At 35.8% G+C, this 16355-nt stretch overlaps 1 protein-coding gene across 4 annotated transcripts in view; it reads right to left on the bottom strand.

The window, feature by feature from the left end:
• Nucleotides 1-16355, bottom strand: part of LOC138696354 (uncharacterized) — a 386543-nt gene that overhangs the window by 155882 nt on the left and 214306 nt on the right. For 3 of the 4 annotated variants that reach the window (XR_011331363.1, XM_069821181.1, XM_069821192.1), the window contains exon 3: nucleotides 3370-3424. The exons of the other annotated variant lie outside the window; for it this stretch is intronic. The gene's annotated coding sequence lies outside the window, so the exon portion shown is untranslated. The remainder of the gene's footprint in view (nucleotides 1-3369; nucleotides 3425-16355) is intronic. 4 annotated transcript variants of the gene reach the window in all.

The following is a 16355-nucleotide window of genomic DNA, read 5'->3' as shown; positions in this document are numbered from 1 at the left end:
TAATTTACCTTTCCGTGAAGGTAAAGCAAGTGTCTTGCGTAAAAGTGTTTGATGTATTTAAATTTATCCGTTGTGAATCTGATTTAGAATCAGGTTACAAAAAGTCATTTTTATTACAGGGTCAGCAGGACAAAGTTCATGTATGACAGTTATTTTATAGGGTGTCAAGTTTAAGTATTTTGCTACAGTAAATGCAGACATTTCGGAAATACAGATCCGTAGACTAAATCTTTGCATTGATTTTGTAGAAGAGCCTTCCAATGCTAGTCACATAGGCGCTTAGTTAGCAGTTACCATCATTGAATCATTGCTGGCGCAGATAAAGCTGTGAAGCGCGGTTGCGGAGAATATGGAACGAGTACTGGTGTATCGAGATAAAACCTGACCATCATTTAACAAACTCACATAGCCCAAAGGAATACAAATCCGGCATGCTCCCTCTTTTTATGCTAGTTTTTTTTTCTCAAGGAACATGTTCTAGACGTCTAAAAATTTATAGCTCACCCAGTATCTCCCTAGAAATGATTGTGACAGTAAAAGGAAGTCCTATTCGCTAGAGCACAAAGGTGGATTTATAAAAGAAGTTCAGAAAAATCCCAACCAAACAAAAGCTGGAACTTCATAAGGTTTGTAACAAACATATATACGAACTAATGACGGGTACTTGATGTTCGTCATTCACCCATATGAAACCAGTTGAGTAGAGCAATTTACCAACAGAGTCCTTACCCAGGGTGCGCTTTAGGAGGCTGTTATACGTTACACCCGCAGTGAGGTGGTGATGATGATGATGATGATGATGGTGATTTGTTGGGATGCCACAGGAGAACTGGAGCTCCCAAAAAAGATCCCTATGTTATCTGGATCACGGACTTACCCAACACGTTATAAATCGTGGGTACGTTGGGATCGAAACCAGATGCATAGGATTATAAATCCAGCGCTCTAGCCACTAGGCTGTTTGTATAAAAAATTGATAATAAAATTAAGGGGTTAGGTACAGCTTACAGCAGTAAAATTTTGGAAATATTCAACATTTTTCCCTCTGTTACTGTATCCTGTACAATAATGAAAATTAGTATGTGTAAAACACTGTCTTTCTGCTATATGAAAAAAATAATATTACTATTTAAAAAAAAATATTTATATTTTTTCAAAATTCAAATGACGAAGCGTTTCCCTCAGAACTCAAAAACTATATAACATTCTATGATGAATTGTTTGTGTGTATTTATGCATGTCATATCTACAATAAGATGCAAAATCACTTTTCTACTTTTGATAGATTGTCTGGTAAAAAATAAATTCGTTTAAAAAGTAGTCAAATATCAGTATTCTCTTTTAACACAAAATAAAAAAAAATATTTATTAATGTAGTTAAAAGAGAATGATATTGTAAACATGAGTTTCAGCAATAAAATAAAAGAGAGAGAACGTGAAAAAAGGTAACAAGTTTATGAGTTATGAGGAAAACGCTTCATCACTGCACAGTGAACTGCCACCATTTTGAATTTTGAAAAAAATATATATATAAATAAATTTTTTTAATCGCAAAAATATGTTTATTATATAGCAGAAGGACAATGTTTTACACATACCAATTTTCATTATTGTACAAGAAACAGTAATGAAGAAAAAAATGTTAAATATTTCCAAAAAATTTACTGCTGTAACCCATACCTAACCCCTTGAGATATCTTAAAGGCGAGTTTATGGTTCAAGAAAATATCCGTAGTAAATGTAGACCTTTGTTATGTATTTAAGGTCTATATTATTGTATTCACTTTCTCTTGATTAAAACACATCTGGATAACTTAAAAGAATTCATAAATTCTCCCAACTCCTTACATTCTATTAAACTGAGCTTTGTTATAAGTTTGCTGATTGGTAGTGAATGAATTCATCATCTGTACACCTAACGAGTGAAAATCACACCCTAATATCCTCCCAAGCTGCTTTTCCCACTTGGTAATAAATATATAAACGATCATATTTCTCATTCAGGTATTTATTGACTCTTCATCCTTGTATATTTGATATATCGGGAGAAATATGTCACCATGGTGACGTATTGTACTCGCCACAAACGACAACCAATGGCGACGCATGAAGAGTGAAAGAGAAAGTGGGTGGCCTTGGTGACGTGAGATATTAATCTCTTCGCAAGCTTCAGCCATGTTTGTGAGCTTTAGCAACATCGCACAAAGTTCTACCGCCTTCTGTTTCTGATAGAAACTGCTGTTTGCTTTATAAATTACGTCCCTTCCTGTTTATGGGCATTAGTCTCTTGCGTCGTCGGTGCTCTAACACGTCACTTTAAAGGGACTTGTAAGTGAATACATGGAAAAATAATATACAGGATGATTCACGACTAATAACCCGCGCTTTAGGAATCAATTCTGTCCACACCTGTGGAGTAACGGTCAGCGCGTCTGGCTGCGAAACCAGGTGGCCTGGGTTCGAATCCCGTTCGGGGCAAGTTACCTGGTTGAGGTTTTTTCCGGGGTTTTCCCTCAACCCAATACGAGCAAATGCTGGGTAACGTTCGGTGTTGGACCCCGGACTCATTTCACCGGCATTATCACCTTCATATCATTCAGACGTTAAATAACCTAGATGTTGATACAGCGTCGTAAAATAACCCAATAAAATAAAAAATAGGAATCAATTCTATTGGCCACTTTGAGCATAAAATGTTATATGAACGTGGGTCTGATTATCAAACGTTAAGGACTTGCAGCTGATTGAATCATGCGAAAGTAGCAGTGGTTTTGAGCAGAATTAAAAATTATTCATTTAAAATACACAGAAATTGTAATCCAAAATACTGTACTCATTTTATTATAGCCTATAAATATCCCAGTTTGGAAGTAGATTGTCAAATATCCCTCCTTTCACTTCAATGCACTTGGCCGCACGGATGTAAATGGAGCTCAGCGTTCCGTACCTCGTCAAGGTTGTCCCTGATGAGCGCAGCTGATAATCACCAGAGCTATTTTCCCACACTCGCAACCCGCCCTTTAGTTTACTTTGTAATGTTTATATTGCGATGCAAGCAACTCCAAAGCCTGATTCACAGTATAACGTCAGGTTATAGCGTAGGCATTCACGTCAAATGTCAGGGAACTATTTTCTGAAAGTACACACACACTGTTGTTTCCTAATGTAGCATTCAAAGTAAATTTTCACTCTCTTACACTTTGAATTGAGAAAGAAATATTTTATACGTCTATTTGCTGCTGAGGCATAGCGAGGTACACAGCTATAGGGGTGGTTTCGATGGGAATTCACTAACAGTTCTCTTCAAATCGCATTAGTTAATTGTGAAGGTGAAAGTAATTATGGGTAGATAATAGACGTTTCACTTACCTTGTTGTCATCAAGTCCAAGAAGATTGAATCTTCTACGACACGATGGATATTTTCTGAAACAATGGGGAAAGTATTTCATTTATTCAGTTTGCTACTCAACCAAACAAAAATTATTGGACAAGATAATAATTATAGGATGTTGCAAATTTCTCACTTATTTCGGAAGCCTTTCGAGCGAAAGAGGTGGAAATTAGAATGCCCCGTTTCTGTACATAATTGTTACGTATGATTTAAGATGCTGATATCTTTAAAATGAGTATTCGGAAATAATTATCGCCATCTTCACAGTTATCAGTGCTTCAACAGGTAACCGTACCTGGATCTGTAGTTACCCGTTAGTACCGATTCCAAAAAGTACCGATATGCGGCGCCACTGCATTACTGTTTTATAAAAGATGAGAATCGAGGATAAATAATATTGCAGGCTATAATTTCATTATCTCAATTATAGTTTCAAAATTTTAGAGTTTCTTCTATGTATCACTTCAGATTTTACAGTATGTCGTCAAACAAGACATATTTTATTATTTTTGGTGCTCTACCAATATGAATAGTGATTCGGGTTCCGAAATGCCCATTTGAACACACATGAATTCAGGGGGTGACCCGGGAGGAGTTTCCTCCCTCCGAGGAATTCGGACTTTTTTGTAACAAAAAATTATAATTTATGCAATATTATATTCTGTACGACTCCAATTTTGTGAATGGTTGTAAGGTACCGTGGCTTAGTAAGCAATAATGATGCCAGTTCAGTTCAGGCACTGGCACCGAGCACGTTACACACGGTAAGAGATGTCTGTCAAGCGGACGTCTTTGAACATGCAACAAAAACTGCAAGTTATTCGTCGAATTTAAAATGGCGAAAGTAATTAGTACGCGATTTATAATGTTGCTGCCTGCTGGGCTAAAATTTCCACCAAAACTCCAAAGAACGCTGGAATAAATGGCTTACAGAGTCGTTTGTAAAATCTATTAACTTTTCTTTAAGAGCAATGTAAAACTTTATGTAAGTTTGTTAGGAACTCTTTCAGTCCTAAAATTATTACAGCTCATGAAAGGAAAAGGAAAAGCTGTATATTTGATATTATGAAGATGTATTTTGTGTTTAGTACTCAAGCAAATGGATGTTGAACATCAATCACGTATATTCGTATATTAAAAAATCAATTTTACAGGAGAGCGAAGAAACATTTTAATATCTTGATAACGAACAAATGTCTGAAATAAGAGGGTTTTTAAATCTTTTCTTGTGAAGTTTGTATCCATGCCTTGACTTAAGATGTGTTTGCAGAAGTTTCGGGAAAAATTCTTTATTGGGAATCAAGTGAAATCAACGATCAGACACATTGGTACAACATCATGTACGGACCCAATATGGAACAGAACCACTATCACGACCAACAATCCGGGAGTGGCATCGAAAATTTATACAGACTGGGAGTGTGCTGCGGCAAAAGGGCAGTGAGCGGCAAAGCACAAGTGTGGAGGACATTGAACGCGTGCAAGGTGCATTTGTTCCCGAAGGAATCCTTCCTCGGCGTCAAATTCTAGCCAGCATGTCTACAGCAAATGCTGTGCGTCGTGGACGATTATCTGGCTGAAGACTTGCACTAGCTGAACTTTGTACGCATACAGCTTCAGATTCTTTAAAGGACTTTGTTGATAGTCGAACGCAGCAAGTTCAATTCTCTGGCAGCACTACGAATTGACTTACTAGGGCTTACTGATTTTATCTCCATAAACCAGCGTATAGATTGTCCCGACTCCTCAGGTATCCACCTCTCCTTCACTTCAGATTTCAGTGTTCACCAAAATTCAAGCTACAATCAAAAAACGTATTTCAGCAATCTAACAAAATTCCCATAAAAACTTTGACAGTTTCTGATTAACATGCAGAAAACCGAATGCAGATATCGTGTTTCAATAATTTATTTGCATCTGTAGTTGTAAAGTTTTCATGTGGACACCTTGTATTATTTACTTTCATGGTCATGCCAAGCCTCAACAATAATAATTATTGTTTTTTTTAATTATGTTACGATTGAGATGGACATGTTCATGCACACTGTCCTCTGTTCTTTAGTTCAAAGGCCTTGCGCCTACTAGTATATAGCTCACTAGCAGCCATGTTACTGTAGAAAAGTTTTGCAAACGAAAGCCCAGATCACATATATAACAGATTGCTCATTCCTATGTTAAAATCGGTAGCACTTTGAAGAGAACAACCGCCAGGATCGCCAACCGTCCGCTGTAAACGAACACAAGATGGCAGTACAGTCGGTAATGCAATTCAAATGGGAGTTATGACGTGACTCGTTATGTAATAACTAAATGGCAGCATAGTAAACTTCACAAAAGTTGTTACTGTTAAACCCTATAAGGCCGAGCAATCTGGGTATATATGATCTAGGACGAAAGTAACCATATACGACTAAAAAATCACTAACAAAATATTAGTGGATACATCTATGGAAGAGAAGAGATATTAAACACGAAGTTATTTTAACTCTTAGTTACAAGCGCTGATAAATCTGAATTTAACTTTCCAGAAACTCATGAACTTATAAGTGCAGTTAAGTTTATAACTGTTAACTGAGGTGTACCAGAACTGGGGTTTAAGTTTGCGAGAGGTGTCCTGGAAAATTTTACTGTCGAATTTATTTGTTGTGCGTGGATATATTTAAGTTCTTCCAGGAATTTTCTTCCCTTTTCTTCCCATGTTTTTCGTCAGAAGAAAAATTGTTCAAAAACGTTCGCCCACACCACAAATGTCCACTATTATCGGTACAAAACTTCTATTCCACAAAAATTATCCTCCAAAGAAAAATTGCTCAAAAACGTTCGCCCACACCACAAATGTCCACTGTTATCGGTACAAAACTTCTATTCCAAAAAAATTATCCTCCAAAGAAAAATTGCTCAAAAACGTTCGCCCACACCACAAATGTCCACTATTATCGGTACAAAACTTCTATTACACAAAAATTATCCTCCAAAGAAAAATTGCTCAAAAACGTTCGCCCACACCACAAATGTCCACTATTATCGGTACAAAACTTCTATTACACAAAAATTATCCTCCAAAGAAAAATTGCTCAAAAACGTTCGCCCACACCACAAATGTCCACTATTATCGGTACAAAACTTCTATTCCACAAAAATTATCCTCCAAAGAAAAATTGCTCAAAAACGTTCGCCCACACCACAAATGTCCACTATTATCGGTACAAAACTTCTATTCCACAAAAATTATCATCCAAAGAAAAATTGCTCAAAAACGTTCGCCCACACCACAAATGTCCACTATTATCGGTACAAAACTTCTATTCCACAAAAATTATCCTCCAAAGAAAAATTGCTCAAAAACGTTCGCCCACACCACAAATGTCCACTATTATCGGTACGAAACTTCTATTCCACAAAAATTATCCTCCAAAGAAAAATTGCTCAGAAACGTTCGCCCACACCACAAATGTCCACTATTATCGGTACAAAACTTCTATTCCACAAAAATTATCCTCCAAAGAAAAATTGCTCAGAAACATTCGCCCACACAACAAATGTCCCCTATTATCGGTACAAAACTTCTATTCCACAAAAATTATCCTCCAAAGAAAAATTACTCAAAAACGTTCGTCTACATCACATTAAGTCCATGATTGTTGTTGTTTAGACAGCTGTTCGAAGACAGGTTTGAGCCTTATCAGTGACACCAATAAGGTATCATTCATGAGGTAACTAAGCCAGGAGATAATGGGATGGAGTGCCTGTTCCATTCCTCCTCCATTGCATACATCGATGACTAGTAAAATACTACACTAATCAGACTTCAGATCGTCCACGATTGTAAGTCTAAAACTTCTTGTCTACAAAAAATGATCGTTCAATGAAAATTTGTTCAAACGCAGTTTAAAATTTGTAAGTTAATAGTTGTTTATTATGTTTCCAAGTGAACGGGCTCAGAGTTCTTTATTACAAATTTTTAGAAAAAAATTCGCACTGTAAGAACACTCAATGTCTCCGAGGACAATAACAACTAAAAGGAATAAAGTTGTGTTGGTTCATGAAGGCTTTACACATCGTCATTATTCGCGCAATGAATATAACACTAAAAGATATTAACTATCGAAACATACAATCTCTAAAAATTATGAACTTGTTTGTGAAAGGGTCTGTATATGTTTCAAGCAATTATTGGAATTTTCTTAAATATCCTGTATAGTTTTTACCTTGTTTTCTTTCACCCTATCCTTCTGACTTCGTTTTTAGCGTACATTTGTAGGATTAGTCTTTTTTGCATTATTATTTCGCCCTTACTCTGTTGTCACTTTTTTGTGTTTTGTCTTTTAATCTTTCTTAATTTAATCCTTTCCTTCTCCGAGTCTGTAACAATTACTAGAGTACTCAAACAAACCGAAGTATTGTGGGACCTATTTCCAAGGTTTTTCTGATTAATAATATAACATCTTGTTTGCACATAATGACTTATTTGTCTCTCTTATGTGTAATGAAGTGACGTCAAAGCAGTGTGATGTAACAGTGAGATCGAAACAAAAGGAACGTAACTGCTGATACAATCAATTATTATTAGTCTCGCTGAGAAATGGACAACTTACGTGTAATGTCTGTGCGATATTATCTCTTATTATTGATGTCCTTAGTGTGAAAGGTTAGGCGGGCCTTCACTTGTTTCTTCAATGAAGTCTTTCGTAACAGTCATTATACTAATAAGTAAATAACATCGAATGACATAGGTTTCCTTAATTAATTGGTTCTTATATTCCCCGCGGAGTACACTGATCTATGAAACTCAAGGGCATCCGCTCGTAATTAAGTTTATTGTCCATTCATTAAATAGTGAGTAGCCTTTCTGGATTTGTCTAGACTTCACTTTCAGTGAGACATGTGAAAACTCTTCGTAAGCTATACAGGTTGATACAAAAGTCACTTTTCAGTCATAAGAATAAATGTATGAGTAATAATATAATGAAAACGCATGTAATTTGGTGCCATTAATTTACTACTGGCGTTTAGGGTTAGTACCAGAGTAGGTTCGAAGTTTTGCAAGTTGGCAACGAAACGAACGACAAATATTTAGGTTTGTACCATACAAATTATTATACTCAAACGGTAATATATATGATTCAAGTAACATTTACTCTATAAAACTCATTTATTACACATTTATTACACATTTATTTGCAACAATTAATATTTAGTAGTTCTTTATCATCGATTTTATGCGGTTTGGCATGCTGTTCATAGATTTTCACATTGTTTGTTGATGTCTTCATCCCTGTGCGATGTTTGGATAAGTGCTTCTATGAGGTCCACCTTAGTGGTAATCGTAGTTTTTTTTCTCTCTCTCACTTAATGACAGACCAAAGACTTTCAATTGGATTTGCGTCTGGGCTGTTACTTGGCCAGGGAAGGGCGTCTACATTATTTTCAGCCAGAAAATTAGTTACTGATCTGGCTTTGTGACAAGGTGCTCCATCCTGCATGGAGACACATTCACCATCAGCGAACCAGTCCTTCACTTGTGGAAAAATTCGGGTTTCTACGACTTTTTTTGTACTGATCCTGCCGCATAGAGTCCTGCAGAATTATTTTGTGGCCAGTAATTCATGGTAATTATGCAAATGTAAAAAATGTGGTGCTGAGTCTAATAATTTGCACACGTCTGTACATAACCGAAGTTTTGCAGATTTATATGAAAACAAAAGGAAAACAAAGTAGTTAACTGGTGTACAGATAGTAGATCTCAAAACAACACAAAGCGTCTATTTTATAAACATTATATTCCATGGTCGAGTCTTTACGATTTACAGATCTGCATATTTAAGCAGTTGGTAGTAGGTAAGTCCCTTTTTGTGTACAGATTGTGGTTAGATATAGCTCGGAGTGTGTTGCTAGTCCCATTGCACTGTTAACATCGAACTCACGTCGGACGCCAAGTGCTGCTGATACTACTATTTTATCGGTGCATTTTGAACTGGCGGAACAAGGTCACGTACAAACGTACGTAAGTATAAACCACGCACGAGTCATTGAACTGAAAATTGTGAACTGAAGCACTGGTAATTCCGGCTGTCCCATCTGACTTTAGTTGAGCCGCCAGTTCGAAATGCACAGAAAATAGTTAACATTAATTCATTGTTTATACGACATTTAATTATGCTATTTGAGGGTGCCCGCTGGATGTGTTATGCCGTTTATGGTTCATGCATGCTGGGGCGCCACTACACGTCATTAATACGACCAGAACCTATCTGGATTAGTTGTTCCCGGGTTAGTGTATAGATTTAGAGCGTGCAAAACCAATCGCCTGGCCTGCACGCTCCCCGCATCTCAGTCCAATGGACTATTACATGTGGAAATAACTCCAGGCCATCGTTTACGCAGCACACGTTATGGTCATTTCATTGTTCCTCCAGAAGAAGATTGCCCGCTGATAGGTAGAATGCTTGGAATGTTTGAACGTGTCAGATAATGAATGGTGCGGGGTGTGCACACGTGCTCAAAATGTCAGGCGGAAGGGTACAGGTAAGACTGCAGCTACACGAACAGATGTGTATGAAGTAGGGCTATTAACAATTCCACCTAAATCTTGGAAGGCCTGTAATTCTGGAACAGTCGACCATGGGATATGGAGTTTTGTGTGCATACCCCACTTTCTTCTCACGAAAATGGAAACGCCCTGTATATATAGTCGGAACAAAATGCTTAATCTAACTGGAGTCCGGCATAGAAACGGACGATTTTAAGGATCGTACGTTTATAACGCTCTTAGCGCAGTGTTGAGGTGCAATAAACTGCGACCACTCTCTGTGAAAATACAATGCCATTTAGCCATAATGGAAAGGTTGTACGGTGCACAACGTGGTTTGCAATTAAAAGAGTTTGGAAGAACTACAGTTTTGAGACTGCTAGGCGTAAATTTCGTCGTCATTTTAATTTATGGCGGCATGATCTCGTCTCGTCTCCTCATCCGATTAAAATATGGGTTACCATGCTCGAGGAAATTGATTCGGCACTGAAGAAAAATCCTCCAGGGAGGAGTATAACCGTGCGTACTCCAGAAAACAATGTTGTGCTTCGATTTACTGCTTCACACTATGGACTACGTATACTTAAGAGACGTACGTCGCTCTATGGGCTACGTAACGGGTTTAAATCACAGTCGGATTTTGCTATTCGACTTCTAAAAATGCAGCAAACTTTGAATGGAAATGTGCAAAAATATGACAACTACACTGGACTTAAGAAACGAAGATGATAATGGGAAAAATTAAATCTGATATGTTTTGACTAATATAAATTTAAATGAAATGCTAGTGACATGAGAATGTTCAAAAAAGTTTTAAGCAATACAGATGTTCGGGAATTGATTTCAAAGAGTTGGTGCAATTCATGTAAGTTAAGTAAACAATTTCTTCTAATTGATTGATATAATTCCATCGCATACTGTAAATTGTGAGCGAGGATTTAATTGCATGAATCTTGTAAAAACTGGAATTAGAAACCGCCTTTCAGTAAAAAGAGTTAGCACTCTGCTAACAATAAATCTTGAAGGGCCTACTAGTAAAGAATTTCTATGTTTAGAGTGCCCATAAAATAACGTATTTTAATGTGACGTAAATTCAGCAGTAATTGGTTTTAAACATACCTACGTCTAATGATTTACTTACATAAGTATATCTGGAGTGTGATAAGATGGATTGAAAGGAATAAAACCCCAAGAAACAAATTACATAACTTTTTGTTTCTGCATACGTTATTAATTTTATTCCTCCACAATTATTTATAATATTGCACAAGCTTTTCGCAATTTACACAAATATAATTTTACATTCGTGCATTTTTCGGACAATTGTTTATTTTCTAGCTTAAACCCTACTACATACGTCAGAGGCACGCAGAATAGTTACGCGTGAACGGCAATCACTTAAGGGGAGAGGGTGGTATTTTTTTTTTAACTTTTTCCTATTTGGTGTAAAATATTAATTTTTGTTTGTAGAGAGCTCATAGCTGTGGCAACTCAACCAAATAAAAATATTTTGAAAGAAAAATTAGTTTGGGGGCCCAAATTTGAAAAAAATATACCCAATGCAGGATTGTACTAAAACCGATATATCTAAACCGTTTTCAAAGATAAATTCAAACACTTTTTTGCAATGTATTTGCAAAAGCATGTTCTACAAACTGTCTGTAACAGAATATTGATATTAGTTCCTACGTTTGTAAAGTAAAAAATAAAATTTAATAACAATTTTCTGATTTCCTTTCTTGCAAACAAACGGACGTATTTTTAAAATGAAATCAATTAACAAAATTCTGTTACAGGGAAAAGTTTCCTAATAGTCTAAAGAATGTGTGTTCTAAATTTCATGCATATATCTTTAATAGTTCAGAAATTATATCCATTTTTTGTCTGGCAATGTAGCAAAAAATGTGAAGTTACTGGTAACCGATAAAAGCGGGCGTGTGATTTTAAAATCCATAGCGCAGGATGTTTAAAAATGACGTCTCAACATCCGATAAGGGCACAAATACCCACAAAATGTTATGCAATGCATTCCATACATATCAAAGGATATTTTAAAGAAAAAAAATTATTTAATTTACCGGAAGCAACAATAAAAGTGGGCGAGTGATTTAAAAATCCATAACGCAGGAAGTTTAAAAATGGCGACTCAACATCCGATAAGGGCACAAATACCCACAAAATGTTATGCTATGCTTTCCACACATATCACAGAGTATTTTAAAGATTTTTTTTTTTTTTGAAAATTTACTCATCCTCTCCCCTTAAAGACGTGCTTTTCAGGAAAAAAATATTAGACTATGAAGACGTGCTTTTCAGGAAAAAATATTGGACTATGGACTTCATAATCTTGTGTATGACATTTTGAAAAAATAAATAAATAAATAAATAAGTAAATAACTAAATAAATAAATAAATAAATTATCGAGTCGGTAACCAGCCATTTACAGTACAATCGCCAGTTCCTCTGCCGGACTCTTTATAAGAAAACAATTTTAAAAGAAATTATTGTCTTAAAATCACCCTTCTGGGAAAATATCCTTCGGCTGACCTTGAAAATACAAGACCGTGATAGGCTTCTCTTGGTCTAATACGGGAAAGGATGATACGGAGGTGATGATTCATGTCCTGGGTCTGTCGTTCGCCGGATTTGAACAGTCATGGTCGGTTGTAAACATAAATCGAAGTCTTGTAACAATAACTGTTAGAAAAATACATCTATCTGTACATTCTACGCTTTTATTTCCCAGGAAAGAGGAAAGAGTTGATGAATGTGTTAATTAAATATTATGAAAGGGAGGCACGCCATGACATGCACTACTGCAGCTTAACTAAAGAAATTTGTTTGGTTTAAATTTTAAGAAGATATCTGATAATAAATTCCCTCAGTGGCCATCCCCTTTATTGATTCGACGAACTGTGCCTTGCAGAGGGACTCCAATTACTGTATGTACGTCAGAGAACTTGCGGTCTGGCCGCGTTTTCTGCCTCCAAAAGACAAAAAATAACCATCATATTAATAATAGCTGCCTTGGAACTCTCACGCTATCAAGACGATGGGAAGACGCGGTTTGAATGCAGAATTACTGACCTCTTTTCTTAAATGTCCGGGTTCATTCTCCGGCTCAGCCATTCGCGGTGTACTCAGAGGCTCAAGGACAAGTTCCATCGTTGGATGAATGTCGTTATCGTGAGTTCGAATCCCAATATGGCATATAACATAGTTTCTATTTAGTTGGTTATTTTTAATATTTAGACATAAAAGAAATATGAAACACAGATGGTACCAGTAGGTGAACAGTCCACCAATATGGAGTGACGGTTAGCATGCCTGATCGAGAAAATAGAGGGGCCCATGTTCAAATTCTGGTTGAGACAATTTTCCTAGTTGCGGTTTTGTTTCGAGATTTTCCCCCCCAACCACTTGAAGCAGAATTACTGGTAACTTTCGGCTTTGGATCTCGGACTTATTTCGCCATCATTAAATTCAACTTCATGTATTATCTATAATAACGAAACGGAACGTAACACAACATATAACATATATATATAATTCTTCTCTGTTATTTTAATAATTGCTTCGATTGGCATTGTTGTAATTGTTTGACTCTGAATTACATCTAACAAAACTTGTCTTTATTTTGCATTTACTGTTATTAATAATAATAATAATAATAATAATAATAATAATAATAATAATAATATATAATATTATTATATAATAATAATAAAAATAATAATATTATTATATAATAATAATAAAAATAATAATATTATTATATAATAATAATAAAAATAATAATATTATTATTATATTATCATTTTTATTACGATTACTATTATTATTATTATTATTATTATTATTATTATTATTAGTGTATTGTTCCTGTATTCCTATTATTTATATATTTGCTATGTGTTCTTATACTCGTTGAGTGGAAGAGAAGGTCTTGCGGCCTTAACTATGCCAATATAAATAAATAAATAAATAAATACATGGATGGATGGATGGATGGATGGATGGATGAACATACAGTTAAATAGATAGACATATAGAATCACTTCTTATATCCACGTTAGAATATTTCGTTAGTTAAGTTAGTGGGGTTTAAAAAGGTCGCGTCAGCTATTATGGCTATTTGCGCCGTTATCTAAAATTCTTCACTAAACAGAAACACAATGCAATAACCAGAATACTTAAAAGAACTAAAAAGCGTTGTCATGGTTAAAACGAGGTGAATATTTCATTCCCATTGAAAAAACTAGTATCACTCTTCCAGATTCCAGTATAAGAAAATTGTCATAACAGAGCCGTCAGATTAACCGTTAGGTTAAGAGAAGTGACACAATAATAATAATAATCCGGAATCACTCTTCAGGACCTTAGTCACGACTTATCTTTCAATAACATCGAGAAACATTGCCTCTGATTGAGGTTCTGGCTGATATGTACGTCTATTATCAGGAAATACATCTCACTTGACAATATGTCAGTTCACCTTTTCTGTCAACTCACTTCTTCCATCAGTTCACTTCTTCTGTCAGTTCACTTTTTCTGTCTGTTCATTCCATATGAGAGTTCATTTCTTCTGTCGGTTCACTTCTTCTGTCAGTTCACTTATTCTCTCAGTCCACTTCTTTCAGTTTGCTTTCTTATGAGTGTACATTTTCTGTCAGGTTACTTTTTCTGTCAGTCCACTTCTTCTGTTCACTTTGTGGAAGTTCCATCTTCCTGCTACTTTCCTTATCAGTTTATTTATTTTGTCACTTCACTTTTTCTGTCAGTTTACTTTTTCTGTCAGTCGATTTCTACTGTCAGTTCTCTTCCATAAATTCACTATTTCTATCAGTTCACTCTTCCTGCTAATTTACTTATCTATTCGTTTACTATTTTGTTAGTTCATTTATTCTGTCGGCTCAATTCTAACTTTTCTTTCAGTTCACTTTTTCAGTTCACTTTTTCTGTCACTTCTGTCAGTTCACTTTTTCTGACAGTTTACTTTTCCTGTCAGTTTACTTTTTCTATCAGTTCACTTCTTCTGTCAGTTCACTTTTTCTCTCAGTTCACTCTTCCTGCTACTTATCTATCAGTTTAGTTATTCTGTCGGTTTACTTTTTCTCTCACTTCACTATTTCTGTCAGTTCACTTTTTCTGTCACTTCTGTCAGTTCACTTTTTCTGTCAGTTTACTTTTCCTATCAGTTCACTTCTTCTCTCAGTTAACTTTTTCTGTCAGTTCACTATTTCTGTCAGTTTACTTTTCCTATCAGTTAACTTCTTCTCTCAGTTAACTTTTTCTGTCAGTTCACTATTTCTGTCAGTTTACTTTTCCTATCAGTTCACTTCTTCTCTCAGTTAACTTTTTCTGTCAGTTCACTTTTTCTGTCAGTTTACTTTTCCTATCAGTTCACTTCTTCTCTCAGTTAACTTTTTCTGTCAGTTCACTATTTCTGTCCATTTCCCCTTATAGTCTATTTCAAGGCTCTGACGTGTGTTCGAATAGGCTGTATGGGTAAGAAGAATAAGTTTCTGTGTTTGTGTGTGTCTGATATAGTTTATCAGTTATAATAGAGATAACCCACTCAAATCTATTGTCCTCCAGAACTGCACTGGTATTGTACTGATAATTTACTGTACTTGTATCTGTGCGATTGTTCATCTGACCCACCCATATTCTGATGCTTGACTCTCGCTATCTGATCACACATATGCGTATTCCGTCGTCGATAACAAATGAGAGCACGGTGTAATTTGCTCGATTACTCCAGAGCACTGTCTGCAGCTACCATTTCTGACTATTTTATCCAATGGAATACATACAGTATTTGTTAAAATAGCTGTTGATACCTGCTACCTGATCTTAATTGGATGTAATGAATTTTTCAGTCTTTGTAACCTGGAATAAATTCTTTATAAGTCAACCAACGTTATAACTATTATTGATTTTCAGAATTCTTGTTGAAATGAAATATTTACACGTACTGTTGTTGTATTCATAAAAATATAGTTAGGGTATTGAAATGTACGTACGTTCTGAGAGAGAGAAACATTTAACAACAGAGAAGGTGTGCAGGGTTACAAATTAATGAGGGTTGGGATATTTTCAATTGTTGGAACTTCTCAGCAAATATGTGTGGATTGATACCAATAATTGTGAAAAGTACAGTGCATACGCGTCACGCTTGATCCGAAAAACGCGGAAAGCTACCAACCGCTGATTGCTTAATGCATGCTCTCACTCCTACTGCAGGGGTGTAAGAGGGGTATAGGACGCGCGCCGCGAGGAGTCCGAGCTGAGTTTTCCTCGTAGGATACCTATAGTACAAACACTTCTCCCATTCTTAAAACTGTAAGTAATATTACAAATTTTTAATATATTAATATTATTGTTCCAATTTTCATATCTTCTTGTGTCGTTTAAGTACAAGGCCTATAAA

The sequence above is a fragment of the Periplaneta americana genome, chromosome 1 (genome assembly GCF_040183065.1).
Source record: "Periplaneta americana isolate PAMFEO1 chromosome 1, P.americana_PAMFEO1_priV1, whole genome shotgun sequence".
NCBI classification, from domain to species: Eukaryota; Metazoa; Arthropoda; class Insecta; order Blattodea; family Blattidae; genus Periplaneta; species Periplaneta americana.
Note: the sequence above shows the minus strand (reverse complement) of the source record. Positions and strands in the feature narration are given on the sequence as shown.